The sequence below is a fragment of the Protopterus annectens genome, chromosome 3.part1, assembly GCF_019279795.1.
Source record: "Protopterus annectens isolate FY-2018-M chromosome 3.part1, PAN1.0, whole genome shotgun sequence".
In the NCBI taxonomy this organism is placed as follows: Eukaryota; Metazoa; Chordata; order Ceratodontiformes; family Protopteridae; genus Protopterus; species Protopterus annectens.
This window is the reverse complement of record NC_056732.1, coordinates 1,079,567,594-1,079,583,444: the sequence shown is the minus strand read 5'-3', so window position 1 is coordinate 1,079,583,444 and position 15,851 is coordinate 1,079,567,594.

Here is a 15,851-nt window from a genome sequence, read left to right as displayed (position 1 = left end):
TTAAAAACCATGATTCAAAAGCATAACAAGTCAGTTATGATCAGCCAGTTATTGCTGTATTAACCTTTTCCCCAAGGAGCATTTGCTGAGAAAGAAGATTTCTCCTAAAATGTACTTTATTAAGCTATTGCACTGCTTCCCCTAAATTAAGTTAGGCCACACTTCTGCAACATTAAATCAGCCTTACCAACACAACATTTTTCTATGTGCAGAATTAAATATACGGGGGTCTTTAAAAAACTGAAAACAGGCCTGCTGAATCTAGCTTTGTTTATATGCTTGTTGTTTGTTTGCTTGTTATTTCCCTGGAAGCTAATTCCACCTAATACGCAACTTCTCAGCGCTTCTGTGGATCACTAGTGATATCTGCATTGCTTACTGTACTTATTTCCTTGTTTCACTTGAAAGAAAGTTACTGTTTGTCGTTTTTGCATTTAGTTACTTGTAACACACTGCACTCAAGTTACCTGGCACTTGCTCACTAAAGCAATTATATAAGTCAGCACTAAAAATTAAAAGCACTACACCCTCACTCCCCACTGGCCCTTGTTTTCAATTAAGGAATTCCCAATATTATTCTAGCATGTCCAAAGGTCAGTTGTCAATCTTCTCTCCGGTCCAGCTGGTGAATCTGGGAATCTTGAGGCAATGTTATAACTGCCTCATGTACACAGACAACCCTCTCCTCCTCCCACATAACACAAATACTTGCAACAGATGCAGCTATTTAGCCAAACTGGAGGCTGAGCTCTCTCAACTCAGGACTGGCAAGACCAGACAGGAGGAGAAGGCAACTACACACACCACAAAACCAGCCTCACATAATGCTACCACTCCACTGAATCAAACACATAAACACACAAAGACATACTCGGAGGCTCTGAGTAAAAATTTACCTAAACAGCAGAGGCCTCCAAAGCAGACACCCAAACAACTGCTACCTCAAGACACCCCACAAGCAACACATAAACCACAAAAGCAGTGTGCAAAGCAGTCACAGCCCTTAAGGCCAAATACAACACCAAACATACTTGTCATAGGTGACTCCATAGTCAGACACACTGACGTCCCACTCACCAGGCTGAACAAGGAGAGGGTCACAGTAAGCTGCCTATCGGGCGCTAAAATCCGCCACATAACACAAGCACTCGGGTCACTCCACGGCAAGTACAAATATGACACAGTCATTGTCCATGCTGGTGTGAACGACCTGAGACGTACCTCCCTAGACTACATGAAAAGAGACATAGAGGAGCTCTCTGATTATGTAGCCCAGGCAGGTATGACCCTAACCCTGACCAAGAATGATGCCACAATATAGAGACAAGATGACCAGCTTTAACAATTGGCTTAATGTCTGGTGTCATTCAAAGGGGATCCAGTGTCTGTCTGCCTGGGATGACATGCTTGACAAGCCACGCTGCTTCGCAAGGGACGGCTTGCACCTGTCACCCCTGGAATTCCGGATATTGGCTAAGGCTCTTGCCACCCCCATAGTGCCTTTTTTAGGCAAGGCTCAAATTCTAAACCTACCACCCTAGAAAACAAAAATGGGAAGAAACTGAGGGTAATGCTGCTCAATGCCAGAAGTCTAAATCTCAAAATGCACGCACTCGAGGCCCTTCTCAGTATGGAGAACATCGATGTCTGTGCTGTAACTGAAACCTGGTTTAAGGCTCTTGAGAGCACCCCGGCACTATTAGGTTTTACCTCATATCATGCGTTCCGGCCCCAAAACCCGGACCACACCACAAAAGGAGGGGGTGTATCCATATTCATAAAGGATACCCACACCTCCAGGTTGGTGGCAATGCACGAAGCTTCGGAAACCATCCAGGTGCAACTAACCATAGGCAAAACTGCTCTACAAATTGTAGCATGCTACAGGCCACCCTCTCAAACTCAGGAACCCCACACAGCCTTCCTGAAGACACTGGAGGGTATATATGTATCTCCGAACACCATCATATTGGGTGACTTCAACTACCCGAATATAGACTGGGAACATTACTCAAGCCCTAACTTTCTAGCCCAACGGTTCCTGGAGTTCATAAATTCAAATGCCATGGAACAGCTAGTCACTGTTCCCACGAGAGGAGAAAATATACTAGATCTCATTGTCACAAACATGGGGACAAAATGCTCCACACCGGAAGTATATCCCTCATTGGTGAGATCTGATTATAAACTAATCTCACTGGAAATCTACATCCCGCCCCCACCCCAAACAAAAAAGACCATAGTGAAGAACTTCTCTAAAGCAAACTTCACACTACTCAAGACTGGTGTGGTATCCTTCAAGGCCCCTGAGCCAGTGGAAACCACAACCCAAGCTGCGGAAGCCCTTACAAATGCCTTCTATGAACACCTCCAGGACTGCATGGATCAGGCAATCCCAAATAAAACCAAGACTCTTTCCACAAAGGGCAAACGTCCAGTCTGGTGGACCCCAGCCATTAACAAACTTTACAATAAGAGGAGAAAGCTATTACATGATAGAACAAAATCCATAAAAGGGAAGTCACCCCTGATCATTATTAGTAAAAATACGAGCACTCATAAAATCAACTAAGGCCAATTTTGAGAGAAAAATTGCCATGGATTCAAAGGACAATCATAAGGCCTTTTTCAGCTATGTTAGGAACCTGAGTGGAAACTCCCAGATATGCTCAGAATTAGTCCAAAATGATAAAAAATCACTGAACCCACAGACATTGCCAACATACTGGCAGACAGGTTCAGTGCAAACTTCACCCCTCTCCCCTAAAGGAGAGATAACTATCCCAGCCGAGTGTAGCCTCCCGGACATCTCAAATGCGCAGGTGAAAGCTGCTCTCTCTAAAGCTAAAAACACAGCATCAATGGGACCGGATGGTGTCCCCGGCTGTGTGCTACATGAGCTAAATGAGGAATTAAACCCGCACATAAGGCAGCTGTTTAATCTCAGCCTTACCACAGGATATGTGCCCAAGGAGTGGCGTACGGCAACTGTTGTCCCACTCCACAAAGGTGGCGCCTCTACGGACCCTGGTAATTACCGCCCCATAAGCTTAACAAGTCTAGTCTGCAAAGCTATGGAGAGGATCATAATGGAGCTCATAAACAAAGATATAGGGGACTTGCAGACATTGGACCCGACCCAGTTTGGCTTTGTCAAGGGAAGATCATGCCTTTTGAACTTGGTCGACTTCTTCGAAACAGTCACAGAGGCCATTGATGAGGGAAAGGCAGTCCATACAGCCTACCTTGACCTTGCAAAGGCTTTCGACACAATACCCCACTCGGGTATTGTAGAAAAACTTACCAGCTTAAATGTAAACCCATATGTCACAAGATGGGTTGCAAACTGGCTTAAGGACAGAACCCACAGGGTTAGAGTTGCTGGCGCTGTGTTAGACTCCAAGCTGGTCACAAGTGGTGTCCCACAGGGCTCGGTCCTTGGCCCCCTATTGTTTGGCATCTACTTCTCAGAAGTACAGGCCAACATAGGAGGACTTTGGCTGACAAAGTTTGCAGACGACTGCAAACTGGGCGCCATAGTGGAAAGTGCATCAGACACGGATATCCTTCAGAAGGGACTCACGGAAACAGATAGCTGGTGCCAGAGCCATGGCCTGAAGTTAAACGCCAAAAAATGTATAGTCATACCCTTCGGGAAAAACAAGGTAACCCCAAGCTACCATATAGGTGGCAATCCACTAAGCACAGAAGAGGTTATCAGGGACCTGGGGACCCAGGTTGACAGTGGCCTTTCTTTTGACACTCACATTGCTAAAGTGGTTAGAAAGATCTTCTACATTGCCCACCTGATCATGAAGGGATTCACATCCAGATCTAGTGAGGTCATTGTTCCCCTGTACTCTTCACTTATCAGACCAATGATCGAGTACAATGCCCCATTCGGGATGTATCTCACCCGACATCTGCAGCAATTGGAGAGACCCCAAAAGTTCCTCACCAAAAGGATAAAGGGACTCCAAAATCTGTCATATGCTGCCAGATTGAAGAAACTCCAGCTCTATTCAGTCGCATACCATCTGCTCAGAGGTGACATGTGCCTGACATACAAGGCCATGTCCAACCCGGAATTAATGGACATGCTCCACCTCAAAAATCCAAATCCACCAAAACCACTAGAGCAAGCGACTTAAACCTTAGCACGGATATAAATAGGACGTGCTGGAGGGATAGATTTATCACTCAGAGACTCCCTATGCTGTGGAATAAAATCCCAGTCCATGTGAGGCAGAGCACCTCGCTGACTCTGTTCAAGAGAAATCTAGACCTGTGGATGGGAGATCGTAGGTTTACCCCGGGAATCATCTCTGTGTCACTGCTGGACAGAGGCACAACAAACTAATGGGCACAGTATTTTTTCATATAAGGGGTGGCATAAGCCACAAAAATTTGGGCTAGGCTTATAAATGCCTTAGGGCAGATAGCCTTGTATAAACCTATGAACCTATGAACCTATGAACCTATGAACTTTCATTATTTCTAAGCCCCTTTTTGTTTGTCTTCCCATTACTTAAGTGATCTCAAGATCTATTCATATTTATTTATTTATTAACATTTGTTTACCAGGATTGTCTGACTGGACACCAGGTGTCCTTTTTCAGTGTAGTCCTGGGGAGAAAAACTCCACAATGTTACATAACATGTTATTTAGAAGAAAAAAACCTGTTACAAGATATGTAGGTGAGCCTAAGTACATTATATATACAATCAACTTCATAGAAGAGGAGAAAAAAAGAAGAAAAGTATGCTAGGTAATTGCATTGAGTTAGATCTGCATAGGGTAGAGTATAAAGCTGTAGAAACGTGTTCAATAGGGGTAGCTATGGATAGTAATAGTGCAGTAGAGGTGGGTTCAGGGAGGGTCATTGCAGTTACCTAAATGGTTTTCATAGAGTTGTGATTTGAAGAGTTTTTTGAATGTGGTAGAGTGGTTTTGATTTCTGATGTGTGGGGGTAGTGTGTTCCATATTTTTGCAACTTCATAAGGGAATAGAGATTCCCCTGAGCTATTTTTACATGAAATTACTTCTACTAGGGCTTTGTTACTAGAGCAAAGTTCCCTTTTATTACTATGGAAGTTTAGTAGGTCTGTTAGGGCAGGGGTTTTGTCAGGATGGTACAGTATTTGATGGGCTAAAATGATTTGATGGTAGTGAAGTAGATTAGGGAATTCTAACCAGTGTAGTTTATGTAGGGATTGGCAGTGGTAAGAGCGTGATTTAGCATTGGTTGCAAACCTAGCTATTTTGTTGTAACATGTTGAGAGTTTGTTACGGTCAGTTTTATTTAGATTTATTAATATTAGGGATGCATAGACTAGGGTTGATATGAGATGAGTTCTGGCTATGGCAGTTCTGGAATCAGGGGTTAGGAATTTGTTGCTACGATAAAGGCAGCCTAGTTTTTTGTGGACTTTGGAGATGGTTAGGGATATGTGTTTACTGAATTTAAGTTGGTGGTAAATTGTAAGTCCTAGTAGTTTGGCCTCAGAAACAGGAGTTATGGGGGTCTTATTGGCTGAAAGAATGAAGAAGGTGGGATCAAAGGTCTTTGTTGGGTTGACTAGCATTAGTTGTGTTGTTTTAGGGTTCAATATTAGCTGTGAATTGTTTAGCCAATTTTCTATTTCTGAGAATGATTCTTGAGCTCGGATTTGTAGCAGCTGAAAATTGGGTGCAGAGCAGATCAGGGTAGTGTCATCTGTGTGTTGGATTATTTTGGACTTATAGGTTCATAGATAGGTACTAGGCTATCAGCCCAAGGGCCTACGTAAGCCTAGCCAACAAGGTTCCCTGGCTTACGCCACCCAAGAAAGTTATTTTCCTGTGCCACTGTTGAGCAGAGACACAGAAGTGATCCCCAGGGTGTATTTCCTATTTCCCATCCACTCATCAAGATTTTTCTTGAAGAGTGCTAATGAAGAACTTTGCTTGACATAGATGGGTAGCCTGTTCCAGAGTATGGGAAGTCTCTGGGATAGGAATCTATCCCTCCAGCATGTCCTGTTTATTGTGGTGACAAGGTTTAGGTCCCTAGAGCATGTAGCTTGGAGGGATTGGGATTTCTTTAGGTGTAGCATGTCCAACAGCTCTGGGTTTGACACAGCTTTATATGTTAGGCAGAGATCACCTCGGAGTAGGCGATATGCTATGGAGTAAAGCTGGAGTTTTTTGAGACGGTCAGTGTAGGGCATTTGTTTGAGTCCAGTAATCCTCTTTGTGAGGTACTTCTGTGGCCTTTCCAGCTGCTGCAGATGTCTTGTGAGGTACATTCCAAAAGGGGCATTGTACTCTATAATGGGTCTAATGAGTGATGAGTAGAGGGTAATGATGACCTCTTTTTTCCTGGATGAGAACCCTTTTATGATGAGGTGTGCCACGTAGAAGGACTTCCTGACTACTGTGGCGATGTGACTATCAAAGGAGAGATTACTGTCCACCTGGGTCCCAAGGTCTCTTATCACGCATTCAGTGTTAAGTAGATTGCTGCCTATGTGGTAGTTCATGCATACAGAGTTTTTACCAAAGGGGATGACACTGCACTTTTTGGCATTGAGCTTGAGGCCATGGCTCTGACACCAGGCATCTGTCTCAGAGAGGCCCTTCTGTAGGATGTTCACATCGTTTGGGGACTTGACTGTGGCTCCTAGTTTGCAGTCATCTGCAAACTTCATTAGCCAGAGGCCTTCTGTGTTAGCCTGTACTTCAGAGAAGTAGATACCAAGCAGGAGCGGTCCCAGGACAGAACCCTGTGGTACTCCACTTGTCACTGGTTTGAGGTCAGATATGGAGTCTGCAACTTTTAAAGTGTGGGTTCTGTCAGTGAGCCAGTTGGCAACCCATCTTGTGACGTAGGGATTTATGTCTAGTTTATTGAGTTTAGCTATAATTCCAGAATGGGGGATGGTGTTGAAAGCCTTGGCGAGGTCAAGATAAGCTGTGTGAACCACCTTACCCTCATCTACGGCTTTGGTGACTGCCTCAAAGAAGTCGATCGGGTTCAGGAGGTATGATCTGCCTTTCACAAACCCGAACTGGGTGGGATCCAGAGTTTGGAGGTTACCAATGTCTTTGTTTATGAGTTCCATGATGATACGTTCCATGGCCTTGCAGACCAGGCTCGTCAGGCTAATAGGTCTATAGTTCCCGGGATCAGTGGTGGCTCGCCCTTTGTGGAGTAAGATAACTGTTGCTGTGTGCCATTCAGTGGGCACAAAGCCTGATGTGAGGCTATTATTGAACATGGTGCTTAAATGAGGAGCCAGTTCATTCTGAAGTTCGTGTAAAACGCAGCCTGGGATGTTGTCCGGTCCCATGGATGCTGTGTTTTTGGCTTTAGAGAGTGCAGCTTTTACCTGCGTAGTTGTGATTACAGGGACTCTGCATTCTTCCTGTATAGATATGGGCCCTTTAGGGGGTGAGGGGGGGGGTAAAGTTAGTACTGAACCTATCTGCCAGGATGTTGGCAATATCAGTTGGTTCTGTAATTTTCGTGCCTTTGTGCTGTAACTCAGAGCAGATCTGGGTGTTGCCATTGAGATTCTTGACATTGCTATAGAATGCTTTGTGGCTGTCCTTGGAATTAGTGGCAATTTTATTTTCATAGCTAGCTTTGGAGGATCTTATAAGGGATCTCAGCTTCTTACTGAGGCTGACCAGGGAGCTCCTCCACTCATGGGATTTTACTCTCTTTTGCAACAATTTCTTCCTTCTGTTGTACAGTTTGTTTATGGCAGGGGACCACCAGATTGGCTTCCTTTTTTGGAGGATAGTGTCTTGGTTCTGTTTGGGATAGCACGATCCATGCACTCATGTAAGTGCTTATAGAGTGCATTTGTGTAGGATTCAGCAGTTGTAACTGTATTGTCCATCTGCATGGGTGTCATGAAGTTCACTACTTCTGTCTTAAGAAGCATGAAGTTGGCTTTGGAGAAATTTTTTACTGTGGTTTCCATAATGGGGGGTGGGGGTGGAATGTGGATATCAAGGGTGATTAGAGTTGACTTCAGGTGTGGTCACTCATGTTGGTAATGACTAGGTCTAGGATATTGTTGCCCCTGGTGGGTGTGTGGATAAGTTGATCTAAGGCATTGGAGTTTATGAATTCCAGAAAGCATTGCGTTAAGGAGTTGGTACATGAGTAGTTTTCCTAGTTAATGGTGGGGTAGTTGAAGTCGCCCATTATTAGAGTGTTTGGTTGAACCCTAATATTTCCAGTACATCAAGAAAAGAGGAGTGGGAATCCTGGGACATGGTGGGGGATCTGTAGCAAGCTACAATTTGGATTGCAGTTTTGCCAAGAGTTAGTTGCACTTGGATAACCTGGGATGCATTATGCTGAGCAACTAGCCTGGAGGTGTGGATATCCTTAATAAATATGGACACACCCCCACATTTGGTGTTTCGGTCCAGGTTACATGGCCAAAAAGTGTGGTATGAGTTATAGCCTGGTAGTGCAGGGGTGCTCTTTGTGGTTGCTAAGTGGAGTGGGTTTGTAAAGACATTGAAAAGAAGGGGACCAAGTATTGAACCTTGCGGTACACCACATTTGACTGAAAGGGGAAATGAAAGGAAGGTGTGCCATTTAACAGACTGAGAGTGGTAGCTTAGGTAGCTACAGAACCATTATCAAGGTTCAGTCTGGAAAGGGAGGATAGTAGTTTATTGTGTGAAACTGTATCAAATGAGGGCAGTGGTGGTGCTATGGCCAGATCGAAATCTGTGTTGAGCTTGTGAAAGTAGGTTGTTGGAGAGTAGATGGGACAGGAGTTGGTGATGGATACATCTTTCTAGGATTTTTGATAGGGGTGAAAGAATTGCAATGGGGTGGTAGTTGGATAGGTCAGTGGAGGTGCTGCCCTTATGAAGGGGAATGATGTATGAGGTTTTCCATAGTGATGGAACATAGCACTCGTTGATGGATCTATTTATTAGTATTGAGATTGGGTAGGATATGGTCTTAGATGCAAGCTGGAGGAATTTGCCTGGGAGGTTATCAACAGCAAGGGTGGTTGGCTTCAGTTTGGCAAGGAGTTTTTGTATGGTTGATGTAGATACTGGCTTGAGTGAAAAGGGGGTGGAATTTAGTTTGGCTTTGATGTCTGGTAAGGGGATAGTGGGGCTAGTATCATTTATTAGTTTTAGTATGGTGGAAGTAAAATAGTTGTTAAAGCTGGATCATGTCAAGGTTGGTACCTTCTATGTTTGGTGGTGGTGTGGTGTTTTTTCCAGGATAGAGGATGCCATTCACTGCAGCCCAGAATTTCTGTGGCTTGTTACTATATTTATTTTGTAGGGTTAAGTAGTAATTTTGTTTGTCTTGCGGATTGTTGTCAGAAAATGATGACAGACATTGAGTTTCAGACTTCATACCCTTCAGAAAAATCCATGCTAATGCAATGCAGAAACTTTTGCTCTATCAACTAAGTTTGTAAGAGAAATGTTTAAAAATTGTCTCTATTTTGGGCCTTTGTCCCCCATTTGTCTAACCAAATGCTAATGAAATTAAGATTAGAGACTGATGGAAACTATCAGGGTTAACAGAGATGGACTCACTGGAGGTGACGAGAGGAGGGGAAGGAGGTTGGCAAAATGGTTAAGGTATTTATCTTACAGACACAAGGTGCAGGGTTTGATTCTCACATGAGGTAATTGGCTAACCTCAAACTGGCCCATAGGGGCAGTTAGCATTGTGCTAACCTATGAACCTAAGAGATGTAAAGCATAATCATTTTATTCAAGACATGATGCAGCATATTTTGAAAGTGACTAGAGAGTAAGGGGTAGACTTAAAGCCTATGGGATATGATAAAAACAGTCAGTAGAGGAAGGCAAAGGGAAGAAATGGTAATGTAGAACAGCAGATGACAGGAATAAGATAAGGGAGTGGTTGAGGTAGCTGGAAAGAATACAGCGAGAAATAGATGGGATAAAGGTAGATCAGGAAGTGGGTGCACTTATAGGTAGGGGTGGCACTGCAAAGAATGACAGAGGGATGATGAGTTAAGAGTAATACTGATGACTAGATTGTGAAAATATCAAATGGAAGGAATGTTCGGTAAGGGACTAAAGTCTGCATAGCAGGAGATAAGGGATGGTATGGAACAGGTAGTGAGATGATGATGAACTTTTAACAAAAGCTGTACAAATCATGAAAGAAGGAAAAGACACTTTTGGAGGGGTGTTTGAGACTGTGGGAGGGGGGCCAAGGTTTTTCAGAAAAGAAAAGGGCCAAGTGCTAGGCAGAGAAATTGATAGAGGTGGGAGATTATTTTGACTATTAGAAGTCTGAAAACAGGGAAAGCATATGGATCAGATGGTTTGTCTTCATAATTTTATAAAGTGGTAAGGAGAGATTACTTGGAAGAATTATTTAATAATGTGGTAAGGAGAGAGTACATGGATGAATTATTTTATAATGTGGCAAGGAGAGAGTGCATGGAGGAATTATTTTAAAGTAACACTTGATTTCTTTAATTAATCTGGAAGCCAAAATATGTGCTAAACTCCTGGCAGATAGATTGGGAAGTGGTTATGCTTAGGGTACTACAGGAAAGAAGTTTGTCACAGAGTAAATACTAAGTATGAGTCATCAATTCTTTATATAGCAGCAAACAGAGGAATCTCCCATGAGGTTAGGGTAAGAAATGGCACATGACAAGGCTGTCTTCTGTTCCCATTACATTTTATAGTACTCACTGGAATTCTGATACAGTACCTAAGGAGGGATTTTGAGGAAGTGAGGGTATTGAGAAAGACAAAAAGAGAAACACTGTTTACAGGTGACTGCATGGTACTACTTTCAAGCCTTCTGGAGACCCTACTGATAGTGTTGCAGGAATTTAAGCTATTTAGAGAGCAGTTATAAATGCAGATTCCTATGGAAAAAAGTCAGTTGACTGTATGGGAGAAAGTGATGAGGAATGGAAACTGCCTTGGTGATGGAAGGGGCTATGCACTTAGGATTGTCAGTACCCATATGAAGATTTGACTAGGAAGGGGAATTAGAAAGCAGTTCTAGACACGTTTTCTTTGCAGCTCAATAGATGGAGTAGTAAGGGTACCCACTTTTCTATGTGGAATTGAATATCCACATACAGAGTATGATGAGTCTTTCCCACATCTCACATATTGCCAGATACATATCATCACTAGTCCTGGGGTGAGGGTGAGCCACAGTATCCAGGAAACATATGACAGACTTGTATGAATAGGAGAGGGAGCTGATTTGGAAAGCAAAAGCTAAGGCAGAAGAAAACTTGGGAAGGAGAAAAATTGTGGTTGATGTGCTTGGAAAGAGAATGGGTTGAAGGGAGAAGAAAAAGCAAGCGGGAGATGCAGAAAATCCTGGCATGGACAAGAAAACTGGAGAAAAATGTTGGGGAACCATATTTTAGGAGAGAGGAGAAATTAAGAGAAATGTGGCTGTAGGAGTGAGGCCAGCTTTGGGAATTCAAGATTAAGAAATGGTATGATATAGGTGAGAATTGGCTGGAGGATATACTATCAGTAGAACATGAGGAGGATAAAGCTTTAAGAGGTTCCAACAGATTAAGCAATAACTGCGAAGCACAGGCCTGGTGGTAGTATGAGGGACTCAAAAACTGGTAAGGGAATGGAAAAATTAAGGCAAAGGAACATAGATTCTGTGTGACTGTAGAGAATAAGTGTGGTGACTTTGAGAAAGAAAAAGGTTGGATAAAAAAGGATTTTTCATTCATATGTTCATATGTTCATAGGTTCACATGTTGGTACTAGGCTATCGGCCCTAGGGTCTATACAAGCCTAGCCATAACAATTCCCTGGTTATTTCTTCCCACAGTATCTACTTCATAGGGTGTATACTAGGCTAACGACCACAAGGGCCTTTTTAAGCCTAGCTATGTATTCTAAATGTATCTGACATGTTTATGGACCTTAATTCTAAAGGGTGTATGTAGACTATGGTTTGGGCCTTCAAGCGTTTATAGGCTGCCTCTGTCCATTAGGGACACAGGTGCCAGACCAAGTCTGAATTTCTTTTTTTCTCAATTGTTTTTATTGAACATTTTAACAACAAAACATTTTTTTTGTTCTTCTTTTGGCTTTTCCCAGTTAGGAGTCACCACAGCAGAACTCCGGTCTGCTAATGATTGGCAGTAGATTTTTACAGTGCCGTGGTAACAGCCCGACACCCAACCTTCAACGAAGGCATGCCCATTCACTCATGTCTTTCGAATGCCACTTGACCGCGGGGAGGACATGCAGACTCCACACAGAAGGCGCTCCAGCTGAGAATCGAACGGGAGAACCTCTTGCTGTGAGGCGACAACACTACCGCTGTACCACCACGGCTTCTTTCGATATGTATATTTGTTTTATAATATTTCTATTATCATATATTAATGTTTTAACAACAAAACATTAATATATGATAGAAATATTATAAAACAAATATACATATCTAAAAAATAGTAATAAACAACTAAAATAACTATTTACAGTGGTGTCTACTGTAAAGCAAAGCTTTTTAAACATAAAATGAAATGTGATGAGTAGTTGTTAACTAATTATTATCATCTGTTTATCCAGCAGTTCTTTGAATTTCAACTATATATTATATGAAGAGGTGATTCTAGATGTTCTTGTCTTGATCGTGGCAGACCAAGTGTGAATTTCTGATTTCCCATTCGATGGTTCAAATTATGCTTGAATTGGGTTAGGGAAGAACTCTGCTTTACATGGATGGGAAGCTTGTTCCAGAGAAGGGGTATTCTCTAAGCTACATACTGGTCCATCCGACATGTCCTATTTATGTTGCAAGCAAGGTTTTGTCCTATTTAAGCAAGGTTTAAGTCCTTAGATCAGGTATTTCTGATGCTATTTGTTATGCAGATGTGCAGAAGGTCCATCCAAAGATGCTTTGTATGCCAGACATAGATCACCCACTCAATAGTCTGTAGGAGATTGAGTACAGGGACAGAGTTTTGTGGCGATCTTCATGGGACATATTGTTTATGCCTGTCCCCTTTTTTATGAGGAACCTCTGTGAATGTTCCAGTTGTTGCATGTGCCTAGTCAGTTACATACTGAAGGGAGTCTTGTACTCAATGATTGGTCTGATGAGGGCCAAATACAGTACAATAATGACTCCCTTGGGTGAAGATGCCATACCCTTATTTATAAGTTGTGCAACATACAATATGCTTACTACCATAGACACATGATGGTTGAAGGCCAAGTTACTGTCTACATTGTGCCACAATCCTTGACTACTGGATCTACTTTTAAAGGGAGTGCTATCAATGAGGTAGTTTCCAGGGGTGGCCAACTTCCCTGAGAATACTATTATGCATTTCTTGACATTGCGTTTCAGATGGTGCCCCTAACACCATTTATTTGTCCGAGTCAGCCCTTCTTGCAGGATATTTATATCTTGGAGGATTCTGTAATTGCACCTTTTGCTAGCATTAGCCTTGACTTCAGGGAAATAGATGTCAAAAAGGAGTGGACCCAGCAGAGAGTCCTGGGGGAACTCTACAAGTGACTAGCCTCCTTGTGGAGGTGGACTCCCATGTCCTAATTTCAGCCAGCTATCCATTGGGTGACAAAGGGGTTTATACTTCATTTCATGAGTTTGTCTACAATGTCCATGTCAAGTATTGCATCAGATGCTTTGGCTAAGTCAAGGTAGGCAGCATATACCATATGTCCTTGTCCATTGCTTTGCTGACCTTCTTGAAGAAATCCACCAGGTTGAGCAGGTATAATCTACCTTTGAAAAATGAAACTGTGTTGTATCCATTGTCTGATGTTTTACTATGTCATTGTTAATAATTTCCATAATTCTTTTCATGGCTTTGTATATGAGACTAGTCAGTCTTATGAGTTTGTAGTTTCTATGGTCCATAGATGGGCCACCCTTGTGCAGAGGGATGACCTTTGCTTCTTCATTTGAGTGACATGAAACCTTTCCAGAGTTTGTGGTTAAATAGTGATTCTAATAGTCCTAATAGGTTATACTTCATTGTATTTAGGAGACATCCTGGCATATTATCAGGGCCAGCTGAATTGGTATTCTTGTCCTTAGAGAATGCTTTGAGAACCTGCTCTCTAGTAATAGTTGGGGGGTGGCATATTCAGTGGTATTTCAAGAGGCGTGGCTGGGGGAGAGAGAGAAGGGTAAAAATGGAGAGGGATTTGTTGGGCAATAGATTTACTATATATTTTGTCTCATTGTAGGTGACGCCATTTACAATTATTTATGCACATTGTTGTGTACTGCCTTTGAGGTTATGGACATAGCTAAAGAAAGCTTTATGGTTGTCCTTGACTTGAGAGACTATTGTTACCTGAAATATGGCTTTGGTAGACTTGATTTGTTCTCTGAGTTGCTGGTTTATATTAACAAGAGATTTTTTATCCTGCTAGGCATTGCACTTCCATATCGTTGCCATGACTTTCTTGCTGTTGTTGAACAACCTATTTATATTGGGATCCCATGAGGGTTTTTTGTTTTTTGTGTTTGTTTTGTGTGCCTTCCTGGTAGGCATAGCTGTCTTTGTGCATCTGGGTCTCAGTGAACAATTCTGCATAGGCATCAGTGTTCTCAGGGCTTGATGGGGCTTAAAATGTTGCCAGATTATCATTTAATAGGAGGAGAATTGCCTTAGAATAGTTCCTAAATGTTCCAGGGTCAGTAGGTGTCACAGGCTTTGTTTTTATTTCAAAGCAGAAAGTTTTATGATCTGACCTCACCAGACAGGGCATTATACAGGGGTGGAGGGATGCAGCATTCTCACATGTGAGTAAGCACCAAATCCAGTATGTTCTCTCCCCTAGTGAGTATATGAACTATCCGGTCTAGGGTATTTGCGTTGACAAAGTCCAGGAATCTCTGGACCTGCACGTGTAGAATTGTGTATGATTCATAGTGTATAATGGGTAGCTAAAGTCACCCATGAATATGGTATTGGGTTGAATGGTGAATGATTCCATTAAGTTCAAGTATATGTTATGGGTTTCCTGGGTCATAGAGTGGAACCTATAGCTTGCAAGGATATGGTATGTGACTCTTCCTATGGTGATCTAGATGTGGAGAAGCTCAAGCACATCATTCTGCTCAACCAGCCTTGTGGTATGATTGTTTTTTATGTAAATTGAGACCCCCTCCAGTCTTAGTCCCTCCCTATACAGTAGCTGATCTAAATGTGTGCAAGGCATTGTAGTCCTGCACTGTTGGGATGCTCTCTCTGGCTTTAAAATATGTCTCGGTAACTGCACAAGCATCTGCATTCTTCAAGGTGAAGTGAGCTCGGAAGGAGTGGAGTTTCTTTTTTAGGCTCCTGACATTGAATAGTAGCACATTTGGATTTTCTAGAGTTAGTTTTCCTATGTTGGAAGTTTTGAGAGTCTGGATTTGCCTAGAAAAAGGTACAGTGGGGGTGGGGGGTGGGCAATGTTTTAGCCAAAGCATTTATAGCATTTACTGTCTGTTTTTCCTCTGTTTTCTGCAAAAAAGAAAGAAAAAAAAAAAAAAAAAAAAAAAAAAATCTTGTTTTCCCGCCTTACTGAACTAGAATAGTACAGTCTTCAGAGTTTGCTGATCTCTGGGCTTTGTCTTGGTTCCAGTGCTATTCCATATCCTTATTTGGATAAAAGGAAGCGTCTTTGTTCACCAGTGGGAGTGGGGAGCACTGAGCGGCCTATTTGTCCCTAGAGGAGTGGTTTACAGCCAGAAACTTGTAGTCTATTGGCCATTTTGGGTCAATTCCTAGCTCTTTTCAGCCCCCTGTAATAAAGCCCGCTTTAGCGCGCTTTTTCGCTTGTATTCAACTCAGCACAGCTCCTCGTGGT